The sequence below is a fragment of the Heterodontus francisci genome, chromosome 33 (genome assembly GCF_036365525.1).
Source record: "Heterodontus francisci isolate sHetFra1 chromosome 33, sHetFra1.hap1, whole genome shotgun sequence".
In the NCBI taxonomy this organism is placed as follows: Eukaryota; Metazoa; Chordata; class Chondrichthyes; order Heterodontiformes; family Heterodontidae; genus Heterodontus; species Heterodontus francisci.
Genome location: NC_090403.1, coordinates 4,935,169 through 4,948,340, shown reverse-complemented (window position 1 = coordinate 4,948,340; position 13,172 = coordinate 4,935,169).

The window sequence follows — 13,172 nt, the reverse complement described above, 5'->3', positions numbered from 1 at the left end:
TGTCAGAGAGTGTCAGAGAGAGATAGAGTGTGTCAGAGAGTGTCAGAGAGTGATAGTGAGTTTCAGAGAGTGTCAGAGAGTGATAGAGAGTGTCAGAGAGTGTCAGAGAGTGTCAGAGAGTGTCAGAGAGTGATAGTGAGTGTCAGAGAGTGTCAGAGAGTGATAGAGAGTGCCAGAGATTGATAGTGAGTGGCTGAGAGTGTCAGAGAGTGATAGAGAGTGATAGAGACTGTCAGAGAGGGTCAGATAGTGTCAGAGAGTGTCAGAGAGTGATATAGAGTGTCAGAGAGTGTCAGAGAGCGATAGAGAGTGTCAGAGAGTGATAGAGAGTGTCAGAGAGTGTCAGAGAGTGTCAGAGAGTAATATAGAGTGATAGAGAGTGTTAGAGACTGATAGAGAGTGTCAGAGAGAGTTAGAGAGTGTCAGAGAGTGATATAGAGTGTCAGAGAGTGTCAGAGAGTGATAGTGAGTGTCAGAGAGTGTCAGAGAGCGATAGAGAGTGTCAGAGAGTGATAGAGAGTGTCAGAGAGTGTCAGAGAGTGTCAGAGAGTAATATAGAGTGATAGAGAGTGTTAGAGACTGATAGAGAGTGTCAGAGAGAGTTAGAGAGTGTCAGAGAGTGATATAGAGTGTCAGAGAGTGTCAGAGAGTGATAGTGAGTGTCTGAGAGTGTCAGAGAGTGATAGAGAGTGTCAGAGAGTGTCAGAGAGTGTCAGAGAGTGATAGAGAGTGATAGAGAGTGATAGAGCATGATGTCGAGTGATATAGAGTGTCAGAGAGTGTCAGAGAGCGATGGAGAGTGATAGAGACTGTCAGAGAGTGTCAGACAGTGTCAGAGAGAGACAGAGAGTGTCAGAGAGTGATAGTGAGTGTCAGAGAGTGTCAGAGGGTGTCAGAGGGTGTCAGAGAGTGATAGAAAGTGTCAGAGAGTGATAGAGACTGTCAGAGAGTGTCAGAGAGCGATAGAGAGTGTCAGAGAGCGATAGAGAGTGTCAGAGAGCGATAGAGAGTGTCAGAGAGTGATAATGAGTGTCAGAGAGTGATAGAGACTGTCAGAGAGTGTCAGAGATTGATAGTGTCTGAGAGTGTCAGACAGTGTCAGAGAGTCATAGAGAGTCATAGAGAGTGTTAGAGATGTCAGATAGTGTCAGAGAGTCATAGAGAGTCACAGAGAGTGTTAGAGATGTCAGAGAGTGTCAGAGAGTGTCAGAGAGTGATAGAGAGTGTCAGAGAGTGTCAGAGAGTGTCAGAGAGTGTCAGAGAGTGATATAGAGTGTCAGAGAGTGTCAGAGAGTGTCAGAGAGTGTCAGAGAGTGATAGTGAGTGTCAGAGAGTGTCTGAGAGTGATAGTGAGTGTCTGAGAGTGTCTGAGAGTGATAGTGAGTGTCTGAGAGTGTCTGAGAGTGAAAGTGAGTGTCTGAGAGTGTCTGAGAGTGATAGTGAGTGTCTGAGAGTGTCAGAGAGTGATAGAGAGTGATATAGAGTGTCAGAGAGTGTCAGAGAGTGTCAGAGAGCGATAGAGAGTGATAGTGAGTGTCTGAGAGTGTCTGAGAGTGTCAGAGAGTGATAGAGAGTGATAGAGAGTGATAGAGAGTGATATTGAGTGTCAGAGATTGTCAGAGAGTGATAGAGAGTGTTAGAGAGTGATAGAGAGTGTCAGAGAGAGTTAGAGAGTGTCACAGAGTGATATCGAGTGTAAGAGAGTGTCAGAGAGTGATATAGAGTGTCAGAGATTGTCAGAGAGTGATAGAGAGTGTTCGAGACTGATAGAGAGTGTCAGAGAGAGTTAGAGAGTGTCAGAGAGTGATATAGAGTGTCAGAGAGTGTCAGAGAGTGATAGTGAGTGTCTGAGAGTGTCAGAGAGTGTCAGAGAGTGTCAGAGAGTGTCAGAGAGTGATAGAGAGTGATAGAGAGTGATATAGAGTGTCAGAGAGTGTCAGAGAGCGATGGAGAGTGTCAGAGAGTGATAGAGAGTGTCAGAGAGTGTCAGAGAGCGATGGAGAGTGTCAGAGAGTGATAGAGAGTGTCAGAGAGTGTCAGAGAGTGATAGAGAGTGATAGAGAGTGATAGAGAGTGTCAGAGAGTGTCAGAGAGTGTCAGAGAGTGTCAGAGAGTGATAGTGAGTGTCTAAGAGTGTCAGATAGTGTCAGAGAGTCATAGAGAGTGTTAGAGAGTGATAGAGACTGTCAGAGAGTGTCAGAGAGAGATAGAGTGTGATAGAGAGTGATAGAGAGTGTCAGAGAGAGATAGAGAGTGATAGAGAGCGATCGAGAGAGTCAGAGAGTGATAGTGAGTGTCAGAGCATCAGATAGTGATAGTGAATGTCTGAGATTGGCAGAGAGTGATAAAGAGTGTCAGAGAGTGATAGAGAGTGTCAGAGAGTGATGGAGAGTGTCAGAGAGTGATAGTGAGTCTCAGAGAGTGTCAGAGAGTGATAGAGGGTGTCAGAGAGTGTCAGAGAGTGATAGAGAATGTCAGAGAGTGATAGTGAGTGTCTGAGAGTGTCAGAGAGTGATAGAGAGTGAAAGAGAGTGTCAGACAGTGTCCTAGAGTGATAGAGAGTGTCAGAGAGTGACAGTGAGTATCTGAGAGTGTCTGAGAGTGTCAGAGAGTGTCAGAGAGTGATAGAGAGTGATAGAGAGTGACAGAGAGTGACAGAGAGTGACAGAGAGTGACAGAGAGTGTCAGAGTGTGTCAGAAAGTGATAGTGAGTGTCTGATAGTGTCCGAGAGTGTCCGAGAGTGTCAGAGAGTGATAGAGAGTGATAGAGAGTGATAGAGATTGTCAGAGAGTGATAGAGAGTGTCAGAGATTGTCAGAGAGTGTCAGACAGTGTCTGAGAGAGTCAGAGAGTGTCAGAGAGTGTCAGAGAGTGATAGAGAGTGATAGAGAGTGATAGAGAGTGATAGAGAGTGTCAGAGAGAGATAGAGAGTGATAGAGAGCGATAGAGAGCGATCGAGAGAGTCAGAGAGTGATAGTGAGTGTCAGAGCATCAGATAGTGATAGTGAATGTCTGAGATTGGCAGAGAGTGATAAAGAGTGTCAGAGAGTGATAGAGAGTGTCAGAGAGTGATGGAGAGTGTCAGAGAGTGATAGTGAGTGTCTGAGAGTGTCAGAGAGTGTCTGAGAGTGTCAGAGATTGTCAGAGAGTGATAGAGAGTGTCAGAGAGTTTCAGAGAGTGTCAGAGAGTGATAGAGAGTGTCAGAGAGTGATAGAGAGTGTCAGAGAGTGATAGTGAGTGTCTGAGAGTGTCAGAGAGTGTCTGAGAGTGTCAGAGAGTGATAGAGATTGTCAGAGAGTGATAGAGAGTGTCTGAGAGTTTCTGAGAGTGTCAGAGAGTGATATAAGTGTCAGAGAGTGAGAGAGAGTGAGAGAGAGTGATAGACAGTGTCAGAGAGTGTCTGAGAGTGATAGAGAGTGACAGAGTGTGTCAGACAGTGTTAGAGAGTGATTGTGAGTGTCAGAGAGTGTCAGAGAGTGATAGTGAGTGTCTGAGAGTGTCAGATAGTGTCAGAGAGTCATAGAGAGTGTTAGAGAGTGATAGAGACTGTCAGAGAGAGATAGAGTGTGTCAGAGAGTGTCAGAGAGTGATAGTGAGTTTCAGAGAGTGTCAGAGAGTGATAGTGAGTGTCTGAGAGTGTCAGATAGTGTCAGAGAGTCATAGAGAGTGTTAGAGAGTGATAGAGACTGTCAGAGAGTGTCAGAGAGTGTCAGAGAGAGATAGAGTGTGTCAGAGAGTGTCAGAGAGTGATAGTGAGTTTCAGAGAGTGTCAGAGAGTGATAGTGAGTGTCTGAGAGTGTCAGAGAGTGATAGAGAGTGTCAGAGAGTGTCAGAGAGTGATAGTGAGTGTCAGAGAGTGTCAGAGAGTAATAGAGAGAGTCAGAGAGTGATAGAGTGTGTCAGGGAGAGTCAGAGGGTGTCAGAGAGTGACAGAGAATGTCAGAGAGTGTCATAGAGTGATACTGAGTGCCAGAGAGTGATAGAGAGTGTCAGAGAGTGATAGAGAGTGCCAGAGAGTGATAGTGAGTGTCTGAGAGTGTCAGAGAGTGATAGAGAGTGATAGAGACTGTCAGAGAGTGTCAGATAGTGTCAGAGAGAGACAGAGAGTGTCAGAGAGTGTCAGAGAGTGATAGTGAGTGTCAGAGAGTGTCAGAGAGCGATGGAGAGTGTCAGAGAGTGATAGAGAGTGATGGAGAGTGATATAGAGTGTCAGAGATTGTCAGAGAGTGTTAGAGAGTGATAGAGAGTGATAGAGAGAGTCAGAGAGAGTTAGAGAGTGTCAGAGAGTGATATAGAGTGTCAGAGAGTGATATAGAGTGTCAGAGATTGTCAGAGAGTGATAGAGAGTGATAGAGAGAGTCAGAGAGAGTTAGAGAGTGTCAGAGAGTGATATAGAGTGTCAGAGAGTGATATAGAGTGTCAGAGATTGTCAGAGAGTGATAGAGAGTGTTAGAGACTGATAGAGAGTGTCCGAGAGAGTTAGAGAGTGTCAGAGAGTGATATAGAGTGTCAGAGAGTGTCAGAGAGTGATAGTGAGTGTCTGAGAGTGTCAGAGAGTGTCAGAGAGTGATAGAGAGTGATAGAGTGTGATGTCGAGTGATATAGAGTGTCAGAGAGTGTCAGAGAGCAATGGAGAGTGTAAGAGAGTGATAGAGAGTGTCAGAGAGTGATAGAGAGTGTCAGAGAGTGTCAGAGAGCGATGGAGAGTGTCAGAGAGTGATAGAGAGTGTCAGAGAGTGATAGAGAGTGATAGAGAGTGATAGAGAGTGATAGAGAGTGATAGTGATAGAGAGTGATAGAGAGTGTCAGAGAGTGTCAGATAGTGTCAGAGAGTCATAGAGAGTGTTAGAGCGTGATAGAGACTGTCAGAGAGTGTCAGAGCGTGTCAGAGAGAGATAGAGTGTGTCAGAGAGTGTCAGAGAGTGATAGTGAGTTTCAGAGAGTGTCAGAGAGTGATAGTGAGTGTCTGAGAGTGTCAGAGAGTGATAGAGAGTGTCAGAGAGTGTCAGAGAGTGTCAGAGAGTGTCAGAGAGTGATAGTGAGTGTCAGAGAGTGTCAGAGAGTGTCAGAGAGTGATAGTGAGTGTCTGAGAGTGTCAGATAGTGTCAGAGAGTCATAGAGAGTGTTAGAGAGTGATAGAGACTGTCAGAGAGTGTCAGAGAGTGTCAGAGAGAGATAGAGTGTGTCAGAGAGTGTCAGAGAGTGATAGTGAGTTTCAGAGAGTGTCAGAGAGTGATAGAGAGTGTCAGAGAGTGTCAGAGAGTGTCAGAGAGTGTCAGAGAGTGATAGTGAGTGTCAGAGAGTGTCAGAGAGTGATAGAGAGTGCCAGAGATTGATAGTGAGTGGCTGAGAGTGTCAGAGAGTGATAGAGAGTGATAGAGACTGTCAGAGAGGGTCAGATAGTGTCAGAGAGTGTCAGAGAGTGATATAGAGTGATATAGAGTGTCAGAGAGTGTCAGAGAGCGATAGAGAGTGTCAGAGAGTGATAGAGAGTGTCAGAGAGTGTCAGAGAGTGTCAGAGAGTGATAGTGAGTGTCTGAGAGTGTCAGAGAGTGTCAGAGAGTGTCAGAGAGTGATAGAGAGTGTCAGAGAGTGATAGAGAGTGCCAGAGAGTGATAGTGAGTGGCTGAGAGTGTCAGAGAGTGATAGAGAGTGATAGAGAGTGATAGAGACTGTCAGAGAGTGTCAGATAGTGTCAGAGAGAGACAGAGAGTGTCAGAGAGTGTCAGAGAGTGATAGTGAGTGTCAGAGAGTGATAGTGAGTGTCAGAGAGTGATAGTGAGTGGCTGAGAGTGTCAGAGAGTGATAGAGAGTGATAGAGAGTGATAGAGACTGTCAGAGAGTGTCAGATAGTGTCAGAGAGAGACAGAGAGTGTCAGAGAGTGTCAGAGAGTGATAGTGAGTGTCAGAGAGTGATAGTGAGTGTCAGAGAGTGATAGTGAGTGTCTGAGAGTGTCAGAGAGTGTCAGAGAGTGTCAGAGAGTGTCAGAGAGCGATAGAGAGTGTCAGAGAGCGATAGAGAGTGTCAGAGAGCGATTGAGAGTGTCAGAGAGTGATAATGAGTGTCAGAGAGTGTCAGAGAGTGATAGAGACTGTCAGAGAGTGTCAGAGAGTGATAGTGAGTGTCTGAGAGTGTCAGATAGTGTCAGAGAGTCATAGAGAGTCATAGAGAGTGTTAGAGATGTCAGAGAGTGTCAGAGAGTGTCAGAGAGTGATAGAGAGTGTCAGAGATTGTCAGAGAGTGATAGAGAGTGATAGAGAGTGATAGAGAGTGTCAGAGAGTGTCAGAGAGTGTCAGAGAGTGATATAGAGTGTCAGAGAGTGTCAGAGAGCGATAGAGAGTGTCAGAGAGTGATAGAGAGTGATAGAGAGTGTCAGAGATTGTCAGAGAGTGATAGAGAGTGATAGAGAGTGATCGAGAGTGTCAGAGAGTGTCAGAGAGTGTCAGAGAGTGATATAGAGTGTCAGAGAGTGTCAGAGAGCGATAGAGAGTGTCAGAGAGTGATAGAGAGTGTCAGAGAGTGTCAGAGAGTGTCAGAGAGTGATAGTGAGTGTCTGAGAGTGTCAGATAGTGTCAGATAGTGTCAGAGAGAGTATTAGAGAGTGTCAGAGAGTGTCAGAGAGTGATAGTGAGTGTCAGAGAGTGTCTGAGAGTGATAGTGAGTGTCTGAGAGTGTCAGAGAGTGATAGAGAGTGATATAGAGTGTCAGAGAGTGTCAGAGAGCGATAGAGAGTGATAGTGAGTGTCTGAGAGTGTCTGAGAGTGTCAGAGAGTGATAGAGAGTGATGGAGAGTGATATTGAGTGTCAGAGATTGTCAGAGAGTGATAGAGAGTGTTAGAGAGTGATAGAGAGTGTCAGAGAGAGTTAGAGAGTGTCACAGAGTGATATCGAGTGTCAGAGAGTGTCAGAGAGTGATATAGAGTGTCAGAGATTGTCAGAGAGTGATAGAGAGTGTTCGAGACTGATAGAGAGTGTCAGAGAGAGTTAGAGAGTGTCAGAGAGTGATATAGAGTGTCAGAGAGTGTCAGAGAGTGATAGTGAGTGTCTGAGAGTGTCAGAGAGTGTCAGAGAGTGATAGAGAGTGATAGAGAGTGATATAGAGTGTCAGAGAGTGTCAGAGAGCGATGGAGAGTGTCAGAGAGTGATAGAGAGTGTCAGAGAGTGTCAGAGAGCGATGGAGAGTGTCAGAGAGTGATAGAGAGTGTCAGAGTGATAGAGAGTGATAGAGAGTGATAGAGATTGTCAGAGAGTGTCAGAGAGTGTCTGAGAGTGTCAGATAGTGTCAGAGAGTCATAGAGAGTGTTAGAGAGTGATAGAGACTGTCAGAGAGAGATAAAGAGTGATAGAGAGCGATCGAGAGAGTCAGAGAGTGATAGTGAGTGTCAGAGCATCAGATAGTGATAGTGAATGTCTGAGATTGGCAGAGAGTGACAAAGAGTGTCAGAGAGTGATAGAGAGTGTCAGAGAGTGATGGAGAGTGTCAGAGAGTGATAGTGAGTCTCAGAGAGTGTCAGAGAGTGATAGAGGGTGTCAGAGAGTGTCAGAGAGTGATAGAGAATGTCAGAGAGTGATAGTGAGTGTCTGAGAGTGTCAGAGAGTGATAGAGAGTGAAAGAGAGTGTCAGACAGTGTCCTAGAGTGATAGAGAGTGTCAGAGAGTGACAGTGAGTATCTGAGAGTGTCTGAGAGTGTCAGAGAGTGTCAGAGAGTGATAGAGAGTGACAGAGAGTGACAGAGAGTGACAGAGAGTGAAAGAGAGTGACAGAGAGTATCAGAGTGTGTCAGAAAGTGATAGTGAGTGTCTGATAGTGTCCGAGAGTGTCCGAGAGTGTCAGAGAGTGATAGAGAGTGATAGAGAGTGATAGAGAGTGATAGAGAGTGATAGAGATTGTCAGAGAGTGATAGAGAGTGTCAGAGATTGTCAGAGAGTGTCAGACAGTGTCTGAGAGAGTCAGAGAGTGTCAGAGAGTGTCAGAGAGTGATAGAGAGTGATAGAGAGTGATAGAGAGTGTCAGAGAGTGATAGAGAGCGATAGAGAGCGATCGAGAGAGTCAGAGAGTGATAGTGAGTGTCAGAGCATCAGATAGTGATAGTGAATGTCTGAGATTGGCAGAGAGTGATAAAGAGTGTCAGAGAGTGATAGAGAGTGTCAGAGAGTGATGGAGAGTGTCAGAGAGTGATAGTGAGTGTCTGAGAGTGTCAGAGAGTGTCTGAGAGTGTCAGAGATTGTCAGAGAGTGATAGAGAGTGTCAGAGAGTTTCAGAGAGTGTCAGAGAGTGATAGAGAGTGTCAGAGAGTGATAGAGAGTGTCAGAGAGTGATAGTGAGTGTCTGAGAGTGTCAGAGAGTGTCTGAGAGTGTCAGAGATTGTCAGAGAGTGATAGAGATTGTCAGAGAGTGATAGAGAGTGTCTGAGAGATTCTGAGAGTGTCAGAGAGTGATATAAGTGTCAGAGAGTGAGAGAGAGTGAGAGAGAGTCATAGACAGTGTCAGAGAGTGTCTGAGAGTGATAGAGAGTGACAGAGTGTGTCAGACAGTGTTAGAGAGTGATTGTGAGTGTCAGAGAGTGTCAGAGAGTGATATAAGTGTCAGAGAGGGAGAGAGAGTGAGAGAGAGTGATAGACAGTGTCAGAGAGTGTCTGAGAGTGATAGAGAGTGACAGAGTGTGTCAGACAGTGTTAGAGAGTGATTGTGAGTGTCAGATAGTGTCAGAGAGTGATAGTGAGTGTCTGAGAGTGTCAGATAGTGTCAGAGAGTCATAGAGAGTGTTAGAGAGTGATAGAGACTGTCAGAGAGAGATAGAGTGTGTCAGAGAGTGTCAGAGAGTGATAGTGAGTTTCAGAGAGTGTCAGAGAGTGATAGTGAGTGTCTGAGAGTGTCAGATAGTGTCAGAGAGTCATAGAGAGTGTTAGAGAGTGATAGAGACTGTCAGAGATTGTCAGAGAGTGTCAGAGAGAAATAGAGTGTGTCAGAGAGTGTCAGAGAGTGATAGTGAGTTTCAGAGAGTGTCAGAGAGTGATAGTGAGTGTCTGAGAGTGTCAGAGAGTGATAGAGAGTGTCAGAGAGTGTCAGAGAGTGATAGTGAGTGTCAGAGAGTGTCAGAGAGTAATAGAGAGAGTCAGAGAGTTATAGAGTGTGTCAGGGAGAGTCAGAGGGTGTCAGAGAGTGACAGAGAATGTCAGAGAGTGTCATAGAGTGATACTGAGTGCCAGAGAGTGATAGAGAGGGTCAGAGAGTGATAGAGAGTGCCAGAGAGTGATAGTGAGTGTCTGAGAGTGTCAGAGAGTGATAGAGAGTGATAGAGACTGTCAGAGAGTGTCAGATAGAGTCAGAGAGAGACAGAGAGTGTCAGAGAGTGTCAGAGAGTGATAGTGAGTGTCAGAGAGTGTCAGAGAGCGATGGAGAGTGTCAGAGAGTGATAGAGAGTGATGGAGAGTGATATAGAGTGTCAGAGATTGTCAGAGAGTGTTAGAGAGTGATAGAGAGCGATAGAGAGTGTCAGAGAGAGTTAGAGAGTGTCAGAGAGTGATATAGAGTGTCAGAGAGTGATATAGAGTGTCAGAGATTGTCAGAGAGTGATAGAGAGTGTTAGAGACTGATAGAGAGTGTCCGAGAGAGTTAGAGAGTGTCAGAGAGTGATATAGAGTGTCAGAGAGTGTCAGAGAGTGATAGTGAGTGTCTGAGAGTGTCAGAGAGTGTCAGAGAGTGTCAGAGAGTGATAGAGAGTGATAGAGTGTGATGTCGAGTGATATAGAGTGTCAGAGAGTGTCAGAGAGCAATGGAGAGTGTCAGAGAGTGATAGAGAGTGTCAGAGAGTGATAGAGAGTGTCAGAGAGTGTCAGAGAGCGATGGAGAGTGTCAGAGAGTGATAGAGAGTGTCAGAGAGTGATAGAGAGTGATAGAGAGTGATAGAGAGTGATAGTGATAGAGAGTGATAGAGAGTGTCAGAGAGTGTCAGAGAGTGTCAGATAGTGTCAGAGAGTCATAGAGAGTGTTAGAGCGTGATAGAGACTGTCAGAGAGTGTCAGAGAGTGTCAGAGAGAGATAGAGTGTGTCAGAGAGTGTCAGAGAGTGATAGTGAGTTTCAGAGAGTGTCAGAGAGTGATAGTGAGTGTCTGAGAGTGTCAGAGAGTGATAGAGAGTGTCAGAGAGTGTCAGAGAGTGTCAGAGAGTGATAGTGAGTGTCAGAGAGTGTCAGAGAGTGTCAGAGAGTGTCAGAGAGTGATAGTGAGTGTCTGAGAGTGTCAGATAGTGTCAGAGAGTCATAGAGAGTGTTAGAGAGTGATAGAGACTGTCAGAGAGTGTCAGAGAGTGTCAGAGAGAGATAGAGTGTGTCAGAGAGTGTCAGAGAGTGATAGTGAGTTTCAGAGAGTGTCAGAGAGTGATAGAGAGTGTCAGAGAGTGTCAGAGAGTGTCAGAGAGTGATAGTGAGTGTCAGAGAGTGTCAGAGAGTGATAGAGAGTGCCAGAGAGTGATAGTGAGTGGCTGAGAGTGTCAGAGAGTGATAGAGAGTGATAGAGACTGTCAGAGAGTGTCAGATAGTGTCAGAGAGAGACAGAGAGTGTCAGAGAGTGTCAGAGAGTGATAGTGAGTGTCAGAGAGTGATAGTGAGTGTCAGAGAGTGATAGTGAGTGTCTGAGAGTGTCAGAGAGTGTCAGAGAGTGTCAGAGAGTGATAGAGAGTGTTAGAGAGTGATAGAGAGTGTCAGAGAGTGATAGTGAGTGTCTGAGAGTGTCAGAGAGTGTCAGAGAGTGTCAGAGAGCGATAGAGAGTGTCAGAGAGCGATAGAGAGTGTCAGAGAGCGATTGAGAGTGTCAGAGAGTGATAATGAGTGTCAGAGAGTGTCAGAGAGTGATAGAGACTGTCAGAGAGTGTCAGAGAGTGATAGTGAGTGTCTGAGAGTGTCAGATAGTGTCAGAGAGTCATAGAGAGTCATAGAGAGTGTTAGAGATGTCAGAGAGTGTCAGAGAGTGTCAGAGAGTGATAGAGAGTGTCAGAGATTGTCAGAGAGTGATAGAGAGTGTTAGAGACTGATAGAGAGTGTCAGAGAGCGATGGAGAGTGTCAGAGTGTGATAGAGAGTGTCAGAGAGTGTCAGAGAGCGATAGAGAGTGTCAGAGAGCGATAGAGAGTGTCAGAGAGCGATTGAGAGTGTCAGAGAGTGATAATGAGTGTCAGAGAGTGTCAGAGAGTGATAGAGACTGTCAGAGAGTGTCAGAGAGTGATAGTGAGTGTCTGAGAGTGTCAGATAGTGTCAGAGAGTCATAGAGAGTCATAGAGAGTGTTAGAGATGTCAGAGAGTGTCAGAGAGTGTCAGAGAGTGATATAGAGTGTCAGAGATTGTCAGAGAGTGATAGAGAGTGTTAGAGACTGATAGAGAGTGTCAGAGAGCGATGGAGAGTGTCAGAGTGTGATAGAGAGTGTCAGAGAGTGTCAGAGAGCGATGGAGAGTGTCAGAGTGTGATAGAGAGTGTCAGAGAGTGATAGAGAGTGATAGAGAGTGATAGAGAGTGATAGAGAGTGTCAGAGAGTGTCAGAGAGTGATAGAGACTGTCAGAGAGTGTCAGAGTGTGTCAGAGAGAGATAGAGTGTGTCAGAGAGTGATAGAGAGTGATAGAGAGTGATAGAGAGTGATAGAGAGTGTCAGAGATTGTCAGAGAGTGATAGAGAGTGTCAGAGAGTGATAGTGAGTCTCAGAGAGTGTCAGAGAGTGATAGAGGGTGTCAGAGAGTGTCAGAGAGTGATAGAGAATGTCAGAGAGTGATAGTGAGTGTCTGAGAGAGTCAGAGAGTGATAGAGAGTGTCAGAGAGAGATAGTGAGTCTCAGAGAGTGTCAGAGAGTGATAGAGGGTGTCAGAGAGTGTCAGAGAGTGATAGAGAGTGTCAGAGATTGTCAGAGAGTGATAGAGAGTGTCAGAGAGTGATAGTGAGTCTCAGAGAGTGTCAGAGAGTGATAGAGGGTGTCAGAGAGTGTCAGAGAGTGATAGAGAATGTCAGAGAGTGATAGTGAGTGTCTGAGAGTGTCAGAGAGTGTCTGAGAGTGTCAGAGATTGTCAGAGAGTGATAGAGAGTGTCAGAGAGTTTCAGAGAGTGTCAGAGAGTGATAGAGAGTGTCAGAGAGTGATAGAGAGTGTCAGAGAGTGATAGTGAGTGTCTGAGAGTGTCAGAGAGTGTCTGAGAGTGTCAGAGATTGTCAGAGAGTGATAGAGATTGTCAGAGAGTGATAGAGAGTGTCTGAGAGTTTCTGAGAGTGTCAGAGAGTGATATAAGTGTCAGAGAGTGAGAGAGAGTGAGAGAGAGTGATAGACAGTGTCAGAGAGTGTCTGAGAGTGATAGAGAGTGACAGAGTGTGTCAGACAGTGTTAGAGAGTGATTGTGAGTGTCAGAGAGTGTCAGAGAGTGATATAAGTGTCAGAGAGTGAGAGAGAGTGTGAGAGAGTGATAGACAGTGTCAGAGAGTGTCTGAGAGTGATAGAGAGTGACAGAGTGTGTCAGACAGTGTTAGAGAGTGATTGTGAGTGTCAGAGAGTGTCAGAGAGTGATAGTGAGTGTCTGAGAGTGTCAGATAGTGTCAAAGAGTCATAGAGAGTGTTAGAGAGTGATAGAGACTGTCAGAGAGAGATAGAGTGAGTCAGAGAGTGTCAGAGAGTGATAGTGAGTTTCAGAGAGTGTCAGAGAGTGATAGTGAGTGTCTGAGAGTGTCAGATAGTGTCAGAGAGTCATAGAGAGTGTTAGAGAGTGATAGAGACTGTCAGAGAGTGTCAGAGAGTGTCAGAGAGAGATAGAGTGTGTCAGAGAGTGTCAGAGAGTGATAGTGAGTTTCAGAGAGTGTCAGAGAGTGATAGTGAGTGTCTGAGAGTGTCAGAGAGTGATAGAGAGTGTCAGAGAGTGTCAGAGAGTGATAGTGAGTGTCAGAGAGTGTCAGAGAGTAATAGAGAGAGTCAGAGAGTGATAGAGTGTGTCAGGGAGAGTCAGAGGGTGTCAGAGAGTGACAGAGAATGTCAGAGAGTGTCATAGAGTGATACTGAGTGCCAGAGAGTGATAGAGAGGGTCAGAGAGTGATAGAGAGTGCCAGAGAGTGATAGTGACTGTCTGAGAGTGTCAGAGAGTGATAGAGAGTGATAGAGACTGTCAGAGAGTGTCAGATAGTGTCAGAGAGAGACAGAGAGTG